The sequence below is a fragment of the Anolis sagrei genome, chromosome 4 (genome assembly GCF_037176765.1).
Source record: "Anolis sagrei isolate rAnoSag1 chromosome 4, rAnoSag1.mat, whole genome shotgun sequence".
Lineage (NCBI taxonomy): Eukaryota > Metazoa > Chordata > Lepidosauria > Squamata > Dactyloidae > Anolis > Anolis sagrei.
In genome coordinates, this window is record NC_090024.1 from 170,008,805 (window position 1) to 170,025,586 (window position 16,782).

At 40.9% G+C, this 16,782-nt stretch overlaps 1 protein-coding gene across 8 annotated transcripts in view; it reads left to right on the top strand.

Annotated features, from left to right (window-relative positions):
• Positions 1 to 16,782, top strand: part of DAB1 (DAB adaptor protein 1) — a 787,489-nt gene that overhangs the window by 240,607 nt on the left and 530,100 nt on the right. For all 8 annotated transcript variants that reach the window (XM_060773589.2, XM_067467867.1, XM_060773591.2 and 5 more), the window contains exon 2: positions 385 to 547. The gene's annotated coding sequence lies outside the window, so the exon portion shown is untranslated. The remainder of the gene's footprint in view (positions 1 to 384; positions 548 to 16,782) is intronic.

Here is a 16,782-nt window from a genome sequence, read left to right on the forward strand (position 1 = left end):
GCTGGCCATGTCAATAAATCCACTCTGTGTACTGTGGCAATAGGCCTATTAGGCTAAAACTCTATGCTTTTGCTTTTTGAATCTTCTAATGTTCATACAGTCTGGTCAGACCTGTCATTGTTACCCCATTACAATGATACTTTGAACCATTTGAGATTTTCTTCTGCATAGGCTATGTGTTATTGTCATTGCTCCTGATTTTTCCCATAGAGTCATATGTACCGGTGTGTTCCACCAACTCAAATCTGACACCCCAATGTATGAGAAAGGCTACCAACACAGATATGGCTTCTTTCTTCTGCCAGTGTTCAAAGACTATTACCACCCAGAAAAATATAATTTTATTTTAATATTTCTTTTTCCTTCTTTGTCGTTTGTTTGCAGAATTTACATATATCTGAAGACACCCTGGATACAGATGTCATAGGACTTTCATTATCACTTTGTAACTGATGTTCAAGGGGCTCAGTTTCAAGAATTTGGAAGAATTGTGAATGTTTGGTGATACTATATGCACTATTGTGACATCACATGGGAATTGCAGCAGGTATGTGATTTCATAGGATGAATTATTTTTATTTTTTCCATGTTTATTAACTTAATCTTAATCTCCTCCTGATTTTTTCTGGAGAGATAAGCAGTCATTAGGCTACATTGAGATCTCTCTCAACCATTTTAACTGACAATAGAAATAAGATAATGTAGGCCTATAACATGTCCACTTTTCTTCTGTATGATTTTATCATCTTTGCCTCATGGAGAAGATTCAAATGCTTGCATGTTGTATTTTATGCATTTTGACTGGTTGAGAAAGTGTCATTGTTTTGTGGGGTTTTTTGGTTGACTTTTGATACATGGCCAGTGCAGTTCCCCTAAATAAACTTCCTCCTTAGTTTTTTATGGAATGTTTTCTAGCCATTTGTTCCGAAAGAGAAATGAGATAGTATCTTTAAAATATCACAAGTTATGAACCTAACATATCTCAAAAATCTTTTGTAACTATCCTGGACTTTAATGTAAACAAGGGGAATTCTCTGCTTGTTTGGAAAGTTGCAGAAATGTTTGATGTCTCCCAAATGTCAATGTTCCCAAAAATGACCAAGAGGTTTACAATAATCATTGACTATTTTTGCAAGTGTGCTCAGGATAAATGCTGATATTTAGTCTGAAAATGCACATTCATAATCATCAGTTTATTGAAAGATTTTTTTTTACCTTAACAAATAAATAGTAAAGGACAAGCTGCATAACTACGGAATAGTTTTCTAGCTGGTTTGAGTTTGGCTTAAATAGCCATCCGATAACAAGTATGGTCAGGTCTCTGGAAAAAATTGTGTGTTTAATACCTTGTAGAATGAAGTTCAGTCCTTGGTGGAAGTTGCTGATATCCTTTTCGTACTGGCCACAGGGGAGAAAAGCAGCCCTAAGGCCACACTATAGCACGCATGAATGACTAGCAAGCCTGTAATTAGAATGCAGAAGGTGTTATTTTGCCTGACATGCAAGAACTCTGTCTTGACCTTTGAATACCCCACAATATTTTAGTTTTATATGTGCTGAATACCCAGGCTATAGTTGTACTTGGTTTTTAAAGAAGGATCCCATTTTAGAGTGGAGAAATAACTGATCAAGAATATATTTTCGACAAAGAATATAAAAAGCAAATGGGCTTTTAATTACTCGTACCCCTTGTGAGCACTGCAACAGGACAGAGATCTTTAAGAAGAGTTTGGAATGAGAGGTAACAGCCCAGAGGTTGGGGAGCTAGCAAATAAATAGCTTTTTTAGTATTGAGTAATAAATCCATTAGTGTGGATGGTAGACTTATAAACACACATACACACCACCAAGAACAACAGCAGTGAATTGTTACAACTAGAAAGCTATGGAGCCATGTAATGAAGGAGAGAGAAGCATGAGACAAACGTTGTCTAAATCAAAACAATTTATTTCTAATGCTTTTCTTTTACAAGTTTGTTGCTTGTCTACAGGTTTTTGTCATGTATTTTTGCTACACTTGTCCTCTTAACTTAGAAAAGCATAGGAGGGGCACAGGTGGAGATTTCTAGGCACACAGAAAAGGCTGTGACTAGAGTTTATTTACATTTGGCAGATTTAGTGATGGTTTCGTCCTAGAAAGTGCTGGGATTGGGGGTTGTCTGTCATACTCAAAATTCTTTACTGTGGTGCTATGATTCCCAGACTTGCTCTATAACTCTTTAACATAAAGTTCTAATTACCTCAGCAAACTATACAACATAGAATTCCATAGGATGGGGCAATGGCATGTAATGTTCTGTCAAATCATATTAACTGCACTCTTCATCCATGTAGCCAATATCAAGAAAGGATCCTTATCAACATCTGATTTTAGAACCCATGTAAAATATGTCAGTTGAAAGAATGTGATTTCTATGGGGGGGGGGGGATTACAATAAAAAGAAACCCATTAAATTGATTTTTCACATATACAAAATATGAAGACAGGCAGTCAATAGTTGTGAGAGTAGATAGGAAAAATGAAAATTCTAGAAGAACAGAGCAAGAAACATGTCAAAAGAATAATAAAATCCTAAAGGTGAAAGGGATCCCAAGTGCTATTAAGACCAGCCACCTGTCAGAGCAGCAGTGCACTTCTAAAATATACCTGAGAAAGTGTTCTCTAAGGCCAGTTTAAGATCCTTCAGTGAGAAAGAGTCCATCATCTTCTAAGACAACCTCTTCCCTGATTGAACAGCTCTAACCATCAGAATGTTTCTCCCAATATTTAGTCAAATTATCCTTTCTTGTAATGTGTATCTAGTGCTTTTCTGGAGCTACAGAAAGCAAACCTGTTTCATCTTCTCCATGACAGCACTTCAGACATTTAAAGAGCTACAAAATAGAAAACAGTGACTTAAATCCAAGTATTAGCCCTTGCTAGAGCTCTCCTACTGAATCAATGACATTTACATAAGTGTCGATACAACTATTCAGCAATGGATTTTACGTTAGTTGAGATTAGCATTTAAATTTAGTTCAAAATACAATAAACCAACAAACAAATCTTGTAATGGTACAATAGCAGAAACATAGGCACCTGTAACCCATCTGGATTTTTATGAATCTCCCATTATCCAAACAAAACACAGTGCAAGATAGCATGTGTTTTTTCATTCAACGTTGGTAGGAAAACATATTTGTGTAAATAGCTCAAGCTGCTCTCTTATTGATTTTTTTTTTGGGGGGGGGGGCGGAATAGAACAATCCCTTAAAAAATATGGATAAACATGCTTGAAATTGCGTTACTCTTCTAGATTTATATTTTGTCTCATATTTAAGTGCCTAATTAGCATGGAGCAATTTGTTGTCCATGCATGGCAGGGTGTCGGATACTTGGATATTTTCATCTCAAATCCTCCATGTGAAGCAGCTAGTTTAGAAGTGTGATTTGAAAGGGGAAAATGGGATGGAGGTGTTTGTTGTAACCAGCCAGGAGTCAATCTGGATTCCTACTGCTTGTGCATAAATCATTATAGTGACCTGAGCCAAGAGCCTGATTGTAGTTAATACATGCCATTTAATCTTACATGTGTGGGACATCATGCAAACAGGGCACACTATCAAGATGCAATTTTAATTAATATTTGCTTTTTAGATAGTGCATGTGGAGCTTGGGGGAGAGAGGAGGGGGAGAATCCTGTCGTGAAAAACCTTCATAATTAAGGTAGTAACCCTGTACATTTATGTGGGGGCGGGGGGAGGCTTTCTGCAATATGTTAGCTAATTCTGTAGAATTTATTAGCTGGGAGATAACTGAAAGAGGAAATGACAATTGCTTTTCATGAATTTTATCTCAGCTCTTTAAACCAGTGGTTTTAATACTTTTTATCTCTTCTATTTTAAGAATACACTGTATTCCAGCATGCACTAGGACCAAACATTAAAAGAGAAATGTAGAGAAATATGAAAAAGTTCTCCATTTTGACCTATATAGAGAGCCTTTAAAATTTACTTGATGTTTTCTTCTGTATTTCATTGTTTTTTCACTATTCACAATGATGGCAATGGTTCAGTTTTCATGAAGGGACTGGGAATATGTGTATCTTGGACGCAATGCAATTCCTATCAACATTAGGCAGTGAAGAATTTATTTTATTTGTTTATATCCCCCCTTTTCCTTCATACTTCTATCAAATAGATCTAAGTATGAAGGATGAGTACTCCCAATATAAAGATAACAGAAATTTACCCTAGTATCCAACAAGCTGGTGTAATCCGTCTTGGAGAAAGCCAGCATGGTGGAGCATTTTATCCCTGAGTTTGTATTATTATTATTATTATTATTATTATTATTATTATTATTATAACTTTATTTGTACCCCGCTAGCATCTCCCAAGGGATTCAATGCGGCTTACAACAGGCCGGAGTCCAACACAATACAACAAATCAAGTTTGTATCCATATCTGGCCACAGAAACCATTGAGTAACCTTGGGAATGTCACACTCTCTCAGCCTCAGGGGAAGGCAAGCCCTTCAGAACAAATCCTTTTTAAAAAAAACCTGTGATATGTTTACCTTAGACTATAGAAGATAGTAGAAGTTTACACTAGTTAATTGCCGCCTCCAATAAATGTTGTGTAATCATTTTCAGTTTATGTATACTTTTAGGAAGAGCCAGAATGGTATTACAAGGTACATGTTGGACTATGACTCTGGAGAACAGGGATATAATCTCTGCCAAGAAAACCCAATTGCTATAAGTGAGAAATTATTTGAAAGCATATAGTAACAACAACAAAAATCAGTGTTAGGAGCAAGGCAATCTTCTCTTTAAGGCAATAGTTAAGGTGTCTAGAACAGCGGTTCTCAACCTGGGGGTCGCAAAGGGGCCTCGGTTGGCCCCGCCCCCTCAAAATGGCTGCCTTACATGAAACTTCCCTCACCTAGATCGCGATCCCGCTGGCTGGCAGGAACGCGGGTTAGGCGAGGGAGGCTTCGTGCAGGGCCTAGCCTTGCACGAAGCCTCTCTCGCCTAGATTGTGCTCCCGCTGGGCAGCAGGGGCGCGGCTTAGGCGAGAGAGGCTTCATGCGGGGCCTAGCCTTGCACGAAGCCTCTCTCTCCTAGATCGAGCCCCCGCGGCCCGGCGGGAGCGCGATCTAGGCGAGGGAGGCTTAGTGCGGGGCCTAGCCTTGCACGAAGCCTCTTTTTCCTAGATCGCGCCCATGCCGCCCGGTGGGAGCACGATCTAGCTGAGAGAGGCTTCGTGCGAGGCCGTGAGGGAGCCGAGGCAGCCTTCGCGCGAGCCCTCCTTGGGCTTCCCCGCACGCTCGCCAAATGGCGAGGCCGTGGAGGAGCCCAAGGAGGGCTCGTGTGAAGGCTCCCTTGGCTCCCTTGCGGCTTCACCAAATGGCAAAGCCACGAGGGAGCCAAGGGAGCCGAGGCAGCCTTCGTGCGAGCCCTCCTTGGGCTTCCCCGCGCGCTAGCCAAATGGCGAGGCCGTGGAGGAGCCCAAGGAGGGCTTGTGTGAAGGCTCCCTTGGCTCCCTTGTGGCTTGATGGAGTTCAGAATGCTCTTTGATTGTAGGTGAACTATAAATCCTAGCAACTACAACTCCCAAGTGTCAAAGTCTAATTTCCCCGAACTCTACCAGTGCTCACATTTGGGCAGATTGAGTATTCTTGCCAGGTTTGGTCCAGATCCATCATTGTTTGAGTCCACAGTGCTCGCCTGATGTAGGTGAGCTACAGCTCCAAAACCAAGGTCAATGGCCACCAAACCCTTCCAATATTTTCTGTTGGTTAAGGGATATCTGTGTGCCAAGTTTGTTTCAATTACATTGTTGGTGGAGTTCAGAATGGTCTTTGATTGAGTTGCTGAGCTTGTTGACTGAAAGGGTGCAGGTTCAAATCCAGGAAGCGGCATGAGCTTCCGCTGTCAGCCCCAACTTCTGCCAACTTAGCAGTTCAAAAACATGCAAATGTGAGTAGATCAATAGGTACTGCTCTGGTGGGAAGGTAAGCATGCTCCCTGCAGTTATGCTGGCCACATGACCTTGGAGGTGTCTACGGACAACGCTGGCTCTTTGGCTTAGAAATGGAGATGAGCACCACACCCAAGTCAGACATGACTGGACATAATGTCAGGGGAAAACCTTTACCTACAACTCCCAAATGACAAAACCACCACCCCCCCAACCCCACCAGTATTCAAATTTGGGTATATCTAGTAATTGTGCCAAATTTGGTTGGGGGGTCACCACAACATGAGGAACTGCATTAAGGGGTCACTGCATTAGGAAGGTTGAGAACCACTGGTCTAGAAGAATGTGACTTGGGCATCCAATTCACATATGTACAAGGTATTCTAGTGAGGAATTAGGATTTCACCTTTGTTACTGCCCTTCAGAGAGTATAGGTATTGCTTGTGGTTCACCTGCCAAGTCCAACTTCTTCTGACAGCTTGGAGAATTCCTGCTGAACTAACAGACCATCTGTGAGCCTCTGTTGCTTTGGGCTTTTCTGTTTGCAACCACAGTAGTTGCTGTAATGAAATGGCAGCTACAGTCATTTGACTTCTTAGCCCCTTCATAATATCATGGTAGAATATATGTGGCTCATGATTCAGCCTGACTGTGCCCAATCTCATTAGCTCAAGAAATTCCAGCAAAAAAAAAAAAAGAGAGAGAGAGAGAGAGAGAGAGAGAGAGAGAGAGAGAGCCCTGACATGGCCTAACAATTGCTCTGTTCAGTGACTTTCTCAGCCTTTATGTGTTCTCACATGTCTTTTAACCAAAGCAAAATTGATCAAGTATTCAACTTCACTGCCAAAAATTAAATAAATGATTAAAAAAAATTCTAGAGAAGCAGTATAGCTCAGGACTTTTCTCATGTATCAGGGTAATTCATCATGACAACTCTTTCTAGAGTTAAAAGTTGAGACAGCTGCCTATGGTAGCTGAAACTCACTATCCATATGGGCATGAAGTACTGTCCCACATCACAGTGCCAGTGCCTCTCCCAATTCTTGGCGGAACTGTGATCCTGCTCACTCATTCATTCATTCACCTTACCACCAACCCAGGTATTTTGCCCACTGAGGCAAGAGAAAAACATGGAAAAATATGTCACGAATGTAATGTTGTAGTACCATAGTAATTCTGCATGGTGGTAAGGCAGGATGGTAGTCCCTCTAGAAGAGAACAAAGGTATAAGAAGAACCAAACATCTCATGCTTTTGTGACCACTAGTCACCAGTTCTACGGTATCAAGGAAGTTGCTTTCTATGTATCTTCTCTTTGAATTGTCAGAGTCAGACTCTGTGTGAGACAAAAGATACACACCTCATGATTTGGTCTGATTGTGTTTTGGTTGACTCCTGGCTCAAGGACTCCTTGCTAAATCAAATCAAAATATCACAGACCAAAATAACCCCCCAAACAGCATTCCAAACCAAGCTAATCACTAAACAGTAGCTCTTTCAGTTGACCTGCCCTCCAGGACTATCAAAATTACAGCCATGCATTTTGGTTGTCCTTCTCCTGACACATTCAAACCTATCAATGTCCTTCTTAATTGTCATGGCTGTCATAAATAGAAACAATAATCTTGTGGTAAATAATAAAACCAAAACTTGAAAGCACAAATATCTGAAAGAGGCAAGTTTCTGTCACAGATTGGAACATTATCTTTTTGAAAAAAAATAGTTGTGACTATAGTTACAAAGATCCCAAAGTACAGTAGAGTCTTGCTTATCCAACATAAATGGGCTGGCAGAATTTGGATAAACAAAAATGTTGGATAATAAGGAGGGGTTAAGGAAAAGCCTATTAAATGTCAAATTACATTATGATTTTACAAATTAAGCACCAAAACATGTTTTACAAAAAAAAAATGACAGAAAAAGGAGTTCAATACACGGAAACATTATGTAGCAATTACTGTATTTATGAATTTAGCACCAAAACATCTCAATGTATTGAAACAGCTGTGGATCCCGGTCAGAGGCAGACTGCATTGGATAATACAGAATATTGGATGCACAAAAGATTGATAAGCGAGACTCTACTGTAGTTGGTTATAGCTACAGATACAATTACAACTCAGCAGAAACAAATGCCATACTTCAATGGTATGTATCCATTCCTTTCTATATACTGTTCAATTGTCAGTAGAGGTGCCTGCAATGGCCATGCACTCACTGGAGCTCTCCAATCAGCTGCTGCAGTGACAGGCACAAGAGGACAAGCTGGTGTTGGACTACAATTCCTATCACAGAAAATAGTCCAGGATTATGGGAATTGATGTTCAACAACATGTAGGAGACTAAGGAGAAAGTGAAAGCCTTTATATTGGTGAGGTAGTCAGCAAGCTGCCATAGTTAAAAGAGAGTTCCCTAATTTAAGGATTTATATATAAAATATTTGATGAGAACTGCTCTCCTGTTATCTAATAGAATTGCTCTCCATAGATACAAAATTGCAGGGCAGTTCTTAATTTAAAAAATAAATGTTTGGTTTCCTTTTTTAAAAAAAGAAAAGAAAGAAAATCCTGAGAACCACTGGGGGCAGAAAAGGATAGAGACAGAAAACTCAGAGGGACTATTGAGAGTGAATGAAGTTCCCTGGTATAGCTATAACAATTGGAAGCTCAGCAGTCACCAACCAGGCCTAGTATTATAGCTTCACAGTTGCAAAGTTTTATTTAAGCTCAAGCTAATATATTTTTAACTTCCTTAATGATGACTTCTCCTGATGTGGTTACTGTCTGCCTGAAGCATTAGGGCAGCTCTTTGTACACAGAGCTAAATATGCAGACAGCTGCCATCATGACTTGGTTTCCCAGTGGCAATGTCACTGCTGGGAAATATATAGTGGCCAGGGGGTAGTCTATATGACTGTTCTTCAGTAATGAACTAGTGCAGTCTTCAGGTTTTAGGATACCTTTGGGCAATATATCCATCAGTCTGCTTCCCACAATGAATCTACCTTTTTTTCCCAGCATTTTTGACCAGATGGTTCTTGTTTTTACTTCATCATCCTTATTACCAAGCAGACATCCAATAAGCCAGGAAGAAGTAGTTGTACATTGCTCCTCTGTGTGCCACTATAAATAGTCTGGGCTAGAATGAGAAGCAAGTAGACAAGCAAGTGGCAATGATGAAGTGGAGAAGGAGAGCTGGGGGTAGTATCAGGTAGACTGTCTTGTGGGTATGATACTGTCCTTGTACTTGTTTCTGTCCTTCTTGTTCTAAAAGTTCACCAAATTTCTATTTGAGCTGAACATTAGCAAGGATGGAGTAAGTACGACATACCATTCAACATTTCATTCATGAAAATCAGAAGACATGGCCAAGCAATATCAAGGTATGGTAACTATAGCAACTGTTATTAATGAGGAAATGCACAAAAACTAAGAGAGGCTCGAGCATTTTGCTTTTATTTAAGCTTACTAGAAAGGGCAAGATTCTGTCCCTATCTCCTCCCCCTGTTCAGTTAAGTGCAAAATACCATATATTCCAGCATTTAAGGTGATTTTTGAACCCGTGGAAAATCCTTTGAAAAATTGGGGGTCGTGTTATATGCCGGGTACAGATTGGTGAGGGCGGAGGAGAACTCCCCCCCAAGCCCGTGGGGACAGCAGTGGCCTAGCGGCAGCCCTCTCTCAATCTAGCAATAATAGAATGCCTTCCCGGAGCAGCAGAGGCAGCAGCGTCCTACCTCAGAACACCTCCACCAGGCTGTTGCTGGTTGTTAGGCCACTGCTGTTCCTGTGGGTCCAGGACCACCTTTCCTCCACCCCATCAACCTGCCACTGTGTGAGCAGGCCCGAGAGGGCCTTCCAGGTCTACAGGAGCAGCTACAGCCCAGCAGCAGCTTGACGGAGGATAACAGAAGTCCTCCCGTGCCTGCAAATGCCTCATGGAAAAGGGGGAGAGGAACGCCTTTCCTCTGCTCTTGGCAGAGCAACGCAGCTAGGTCACTCTGCCAAGAGAAGGAGAGAGGAAGGTGTGTGCGGGATGAGGGTGGAGGAGGGTAAAGTGCATGCAGGGAAAGGGAGAAGGAAAGAAAGGTGCCCACAGGGTGGGGGGAGGGGAAGGAAAGGCACACACAAGATGAGAGAGAAGGAGAGAAAGGCACACACAAGATGAGGGAGAAGGGAAAAAGGCACATGGGGGCAAGGGGGTGGAAAGACACACACGGAGTGAGGGAGAAGGAGGGAAAGGCATACACTAGGTGAGGGATAAGGAAAAAGGTACATGCAGGGTGAGGGAGAAGGAAATAAAGGTTAATGTGGGTCAAGGGAGGAGAGAAAGGCACACATATGGTGAGGGAGGAGAGACAGGCATGCACATGGCAAGGGAGAGGGATAGAAAGCTGCACACAGGGAGCGGGAGAAGAAAATAAATGTGTATGGGGCGAGGGAGGAGAGAATGGTGTGCAGGCAGCAAGAGCAGAGGAAAGAAAGGTCTGTTTTCTCCAGACCTCTCCAGTATTCTCTGTTGCTCATGGGAGTTCTCTGTGCCAAATTTAGTCCAATTCCATTGCTGTTGCGGTTCAGAATGTTCTTTGATTGCAGAGAACTATAAATCCAAGCAGCTCCCAATTTCCAGGGTCTGTTTTCCCCAATGTTCAAATTTGGGCATATTGAGTGTTTGGCCCAGATCAATAGTTGTTTGGGTTCACAGTGCTCTCTGGATATGTGAACTACATCTCCCATTAATTCTTCCCAAACCCCTCCAGTATTTTCTGTTAGTCATGGGGGTTCTGTGTGCCAATTTGGTCCAGATCTGTAATTCATGAAGGTCTCATTGGTCTGTGGAAGTCATCACTGAATCGGTTTAAGGTACTGCAAATCCCATCATCTGTTGTCCATCGTCCCCCAAACATTGTTTTTCTGATTAATCACTATGCTTTAATTATGTTCCATTTGTAACAATGAAAGTACATCCTGCATATCAAATATTTACATTACGATTCATAAGAGTAGCAAAATTACAGTTATGGAGTTTGTGATTTTGATAATTGATGTAATTGTTTTTAGATGTTTTTAATTCTTTAGATTGGATCTCCCTCCTTCTCTCCCTCCCTTCATGGGGTGGGAGGAGGAGGCGGAATAGGGGTGGTCTTATACAGTGAGTATATCCCAAACTCCATACTGGAAAATTTGGGGGTCGTCTTATACGTCCAGTCGTCTTATATGCCAGAATATAAGGTACTTTTGCACACTGAACTCCATTGGAGCAACTGGGGGAAGTTAAGGACAAATGGGAAATGTGAGGGGAAGAGATATAAATTGGAATAGTTTAAATAATTGTTTAAATAATAGTTTAAATAATTGCAATTGTGGGATGGGACAGGATTCACTGGGATTCTCTCTCCCAATTTAGGACAATTTGAGGTTATGCCATAATTGGATGATTTTACCACTTACTATATCATACTCTTCAACTGTACCAATTTGGCATAGGCATCCTGATTAGTCTTCTCTTATCCTAGTTTTTCAGCTCTTTTTAAAATGTCCCAGTTTCCCCTTCCTCCCCTTACCTTCCTCCTTTTCTCCAACTTACTTCAGCTGCTGCAATTTCAAAATACAATGTCATTTGCCCTCAGTGGGAAGAGAAGAGTGATAGAATCTTGCCCTTTTTAAGGCAAAACCAAACTGCTGTGGTCTCTGCTAGTTTGAATAGTTGTGTGTGTGTGTGTGTGGCAGTAATAACTTTTGCTACCTTGATTAAACTCTGATGTTGTTTGGCACCTTACACCAGTGTTTATTGCCTGTTAAAATTGTATGTCTGAGGGCATAGAGCCCTTCTGGGAAGTGTTTTGAATGAAGGGTGGGATATAAATTATCTAAATAAACAAATATGTCCTCGTTTTCATTTGTGAAATCAGATTACATTATATTACCATTTTTCATGTGCCGCAACTATTCTATTTAACAGGAACAGTTTCTGCAACTAGGCCTGATCAAACATTGTCCTTCATTTGTTTCTGTTGGTTTAGGTTTCTATAATAACATTCTCACTCATTCCACTGGGACTTTAGAAGTTGTCTTTTCATGTGATTCAGAGAAGGATGTATCTTGTCTCTGGCTGGTTGGATTAGTAGGACATCAGGCAGTATCCAGCCTGACATTTCACACATGACAGCTGCTAAAGTATATTTTGAGCCATGGATAACACATTTGTCAGATAATTCTATTCTTTCTAGCATAGCTTTAACCAGAAGAACAAACATAATCTTTGCTACCTTATCAGTGGAGGCGAGTCATTCTAGGATAACCAAATTAAGTTTGTGGAACAACACCTTTGAAGCATGAAGAGGCAGGATGACACAATGGCAGTCCTTGCTTTAAAAACTGAAGTGCCAAAAATCTGTCCCTGGTTTTCTTTTTTACCTGTGACTAACCACCTTATCACACTGAGAAATGTCCCAGGACACTTCAGCAACTTTTCAAGCGTGGAGAGGACCTGAGCTCATCACATAAGTTAAACTACTTCTGGCCATCATGCATAGCCCCCCATAGTTGAAAAGAGGCAGAAATGTCCTAAAAGGAGGGATCTCCGGCAAACAACCTCATCACATTGAGAATTTTTCCCCTCATAGATCTCTTTCCTAGAATGGTGAGGCATGGAGCTCACCATTTCAGGGTTGGAAAGAGGCAGAAATATCCTGAAAGGATGGAACTCTGAACATGTGCTAGCAATCATGTTCAGAGCTCCTATCTCTTATCACACTTAACTCACATGTTTACAGCTGAAAAAGAGGTGGGATGCAAACAATCAAAGTTTTCCATCCTGTTTCATTGCCCAACCTCACCAGTCTCTGGTATCCTCTGGGGTTTGGTGCAGATCAATAGGATCCCATGGAAAACAATGGTTTTAACCTGAATCACTGTCTCTTGTATCTTCTGGGGCTTGGGGCAGAACAATAGGATCCCATGCGAAGATGAGATTTTAAGCTGACGTTAGTCTCCATGTAAGGGGCTTTGGGCTGGGCAATGGATCTCTTGGTTTTTGAATATTGTTGTTTCTCCTAATTAAAAGAAGTAATACTAACCATGTGATGAATGTAAGATGAATGTATTGCCGGGTCTTAAATTTCCACATGCGAGTGTAATGGTGAGGCACTGAAACAGGACTGCTGATGATATAAGAGGGGTGATGCTCCACGCTTAAAGAGATGGTCACCCATGCTTTTCCCTCTCAATGTGATGAGGTCAATATAGGAAGAGAAGCCTTTCTCTTTTATGTTTAAAAATAATTGGAATTTGAAGCAAAATCCTGGACAGTATCACTCTTTAAATAGGAATGTTCCTGCCCAGTGTTCCAGCTAGTTGTTTCCTCTGGGGAAGGTCTTATTTACACACACACACACACACACACCAATTTGGGCTGGAGGGAGCCAGTTCAACAACTTGTCAGAATACATTATTTGAGTCCAGTAGTTTTATTGGTAAAATTTGAAATGCAAACCTTTATTATGACCATCAGTATAGCAATGTCCACAATATGAATCCACAAAAATTCAGGCATTGTGTTGAGACCTGTCCATCTCTCTCTTTCATACACATATACACACATGTTTTAAGCAACTTTCATTTTCTCCAGGACAGTGTCTTTTGTAAAATGAATGCCACCCCAAAATACTTTGGATTTGACAAAGATAGTCCATAATAATGCTGTATATTGCTATGGAGAAATTCTGTTTGTTCTCCAAATTCTGATGTGGACAGCCAGTAAATTCAGAAAGAATCTCTCCTAAACAAAAAGTCATAGTGCCTTCTCCTGCAAGCCCAGCTCTGTTCCACAAGTTCTTGTTTACCAAGAGAAGAAATAGTATGGTATGTGGGAACCAAAGAGCTCCTTCAGCAAGCGAAAACTGATTGTAAGGGACAGGGAGGATTGTCTGTGACTTCAGCGGAATCCCTTCTGCAGTTATGGATCATCCAGGTCACATTCTGTGTCACCTTCCATTCCTCGGAGGTAGTAACATACCAGTAAGACAGCTAAAACAGAAATGCATTATTATTACCCTGGTGGTGATCTGAAATTACAATGTTACATATATGGGCATTTGGCATAGAACAAAAGTATGCACAATATACTGGACATGTCTAATTTTCATTCAGAAATAATTTGATTCATTCCCTCACCTCTCACAGTTTAATATCATCTGAAAAAAAAATGGTGATGGGAGGAGAGAGCATAATCCACCATACGAATAGAGAGGAAGATGCAAGACAAAACTTTCTGATGCATAATAAAATGGAGAGCATGGTCATTCATATTCACTACAGATAAACTGGGGAGCTGGGACCAGTCTGCATAATTGTAATGCTGCTTTCAGCCCACATGGGCCATAGCTGTTTGAGACTGTTTGATGTAAAATAATTGTTCCTGACTGGAATGGAAGGCAAATTCTCTGATAAGAAATGACTCCCACTACTGAGCCCAGAGCTTGATAGAGGATACATCAATTGATTATATTGTTACAATCTCTTGCTCTGTCAATGATAATTAGTGTCAGTAATTGCTGGAGGGTATACCAGTATCTGTCAGGACTCCTGCCATCTTTTGGAAATAAATCCATAAGAGTTAAACTTTCTGTATTGGAATCTGTGTGAAGTCTGCAATGTAGATCAAATTATCTTACTGACTCTTGCAATGGGCCTGTTGACATCAATACAGTGGAGTCTAGATTAATAAAACTGTGTATGAATGGGGCAGGTTTAAATTGTGCTGTGGTGTCAGATGCATCTAAGACAATGGGTGTCAGTATCCAAGGGCTTTCCCCTCAAATTTCCTTGAAAACTTGAGTGTATCTGTGGGAATCACACTCATCATTGAAGAACAGTCATTTCTTTAAAAATAAAATAGTTCATTTTCTTGTTAATTCTAGATATAATTGAAATAGATTATATTTGGAAAAGGCCAATACAGATTGGTGAAATTAGTGCCCACGGACCCCGGCAGACCTCGGGGGACCCTCTGTGTCCACCGCCTGTCCGCTTCCTCGGGTGGAAGGCGGGAGTCGCCCCTCGGCGGGCCGAGCGCCGGAGGCGTCCGGCCGCTTGGGAGACCAAGCGGGCACTGAGAAAGGCGGAGAGGGGAGGGAGTCGAACCGGGAAGTCTCGCGAGAGGAGCCGAGAGAGGCGAGAAGACGCGAGGGAAGGCGAGACCTCAGTAATCGCGTGAGAAACTGAATAAAAACAAGGAAGTGGAATAACTAGAGAAAGATCCAAAGGTAAAGAAGGAACTTTAAGAATAAAATAAAACAAGGATTATAATTACTAAACAAAGGCAGAAGATAGAAGAAAAGAAAGAGCCTAAGGAAAGGAGGTGGAGGGGAGCGGAGAGAAGCAGAGGGAGAGTGAAGAAAGAAAGCTGAGGAAAGAGAAGAACCTCAATAGAATAGAGACGGAGAGATGAACATCGAACAACAACTAACTAGGAAAGAGAAACCAACAACATTAATACAACAGTAATAAACAACAACATAACTACAACAGTAATAAAACACACCCTGAAAGGACTAATAATAATACAATAATCTGAAGAAGATCAAAAGAGGACTCTACCACCTAAAAATGTCAGCACAAAAGAAACCAGAAAGAGATAAAGAAAAAGATAAAAAAACCGGCAATAAAAAAGATACACCAACAGAAGAACCCAACATCAAAGACGTCCTAGCAGAAATAACAAAACTACATCTCGTGGTGCAAGCGATGCAAACCAACCAGGATACACAAAATGCAGCGTTGAAAAAAGAACTAAAAGAAGAACTAAAAGAAATGAAAAAAGACATTAAAGAAGAACTGCATGTAGCCCTCAAGAACGAATTGAGGGAAACGAAAGATGGCATTACAAGACTGACACAAGAGAACAACGATCTCTGAAAGGAGAATGAGAATATAAAGGATAAACAATTAGACCTAAGAAAGAAGATGAAGACAATGGAAGAAACAATTGCATCACTAACATTGTATCGGGAGATACAGGAAGGCAGAGAAAAAGAATGTCAACTCAGATTTCGCAACATACAAGAAAGCGACCAGGAAAATATTAGGGAAATTGTAACGGACATAATAGCCAATATTTGTAAGACCTCCACCGAAATAGCGGAAAAAAACTTGGATAGAGTTATGAGAATCAATTCCAACTACGCAAAAAAGAACAAAGTCCCACGGGATGTGCTAGTTTTCTTCACAAAAAAAGCCACAAGAGACGAGATTCTCAGAGAAAATGCCAAATCCCCCACAGTGTATAAAGACAACAGAATTGTGATTCTCAAAGAAATACCCATAGCAATACTAGAGAGACGAAGAAAATATCACTTTTTAACAGATGAACTGAAAAGAAGAAACGCCCGATTTAGGTGGGAAAAAACAGAGGGATTGATGGTCACATGGCATAATACAAAACACTGGTTAACAACGGAGGAAAAAGCCAAAATCTTCTGGGAGAAAATATTACAGAAAGAACCTCAAAAAGACTCAGGAAAAGGAGAAGAGGAAGGAGAGGCCCCAACAACACCCATGACAGAAGAAATCAGTGAGAACGAGAGCAATGACGAAAGCTCCCCATTAGGGGCAGGACAGAACGAAAAGAAAAGGAAAAGAGCAAGAAAAAAGTCACCAAAACAGCTTAACCAAGAGACGGACCCAGAGAGGACCAACCACAAGACCACAAATAAGGTAATAAAAAACCTTTTTAATGGATTCAAATATTAAGATTAAGATAATATCCCAGAATGTGAATGGAATGAACTCTCCGGGGAAAAGAAAAAGAGTTTGGCAT